The following is a 1,299-nucleotide window of genomic DNA, read 5'->3' as shown; positions in this document are numbered from 1 at the left end:
GTGCTACCGGTTGCGTCAGGCCACCGACCGATGGCGCTAGTCTCGATGTCGTAAACCGTAACAAAATTGGCATCTGGTGAGAGGCATCTGCATAAAAAACATTTTGACAACTCGTTTTAAATATCTTTCTTTCTTTATATCGAAGATAACTTTTGAGAGCTATCCTAAATTGGAAAAATACAATTTATATTATTATTATAATAGCCGAATTCTGGACGGCGCCAAATTTTAGATCGAATTAAACTCTCATTCGTACTGACTAAACATTCAGCAATGATGTGTTTTCCATTTAATAACACAAGTCGACACATAAGCATCATTCTATCTTTCTTAACATTTAGTGAATAAAAAAATAGAACGACATTTGTGCCGACTTATGTCATAAAATAGAAAACACAATAATTACAAATAAACCACGAAGAAACCACATAAGAGGCCTGTTCTTTTTGGCTGAATTTTTGCACTAGTTCATCTTTCTCCTTTTCTTTCCAGGAGGAAAGAAGAGGAAGAAAGATGAACTGGTGTAAAAGTTCAACCAAAAAGAACAGGTCTAAGGCTAGAATCAGACTAGGCATTGAAGATTGAGATTGAAGATTGAAAGATTGAAATTTGACCAATCAAAACAATAAGAGCTAAAATTCCTTTGCCCTCATTGGTCAAATTTCAATCTTCAATCTTCGATCTCAATCTTCAATGCGTAGTCTGATTCCGGCCTAAGGATAACCCTCATCCTATCTCTTTTCTGTAAATATTCCGTTCCGTGGTTTCTTTCTCCATGGAAAGGCAGCCTGATAAGTACCCGGGTTTGCACTAACCTGGGTTGGATTAATGGTGTTTTGTGCTTTCCTATTGGTAGAGCGTGTAACATCAATCATAGGAAAGATTAATTCAACCCAGGTTACAAACCCGATCGGGCCGAAAACGCTATAAAGCTGGTTCTACATTAGTCGCGTCACAAGCGTGTCGCAAGCATTGCAGTCCAATCAGAGTCGAGCTAGCCTGACGTTGATTGGACCGCAACGCTTGCAACGCTGAGATGCGACTGAAGCTGGTTCTACATTAGTCGCATCGCAGCGTCGCAAGCGTTGCAGTCCAATCAACATCAATTGATCGTAGGGTCTTAAATCGTAGAAAATTGACCAATCACAGTTGATTATTCTTTTCATATTCGACTGTGATTGGTCAATTTTCTACGACTCAAGTCTCTACGACTGCTACGACTTCTATTGTAGATCCTGCATTACGGGAAAGCATCCTAAAGCCTGATTTATAATGGCTGTAACCGATAACTTATACCGA

This window comes from Mycetomoellerius zeteki, unplaced genomic scaffold (assembly GCF_001594055.1).
Source record: "Mycetomoellerius zeteki isolate Tzet28-1 unplaced genomic scaffold, Tzet1.0 scaffold60, whole genome shotgun sequence".
NCBI classification, from domain to species: domain Eukaryota; kingdom Metazoa; phylum Arthropoda; class Insecta; order Hymenoptera; family Formicidae; genus Mycetomoellerius; species Mycetomoellerius zeteki.
The sequence above is the reverse complement of the archived record's forward strand: the minus strand, read 5'-3'. Positions refer to the sequence as shown.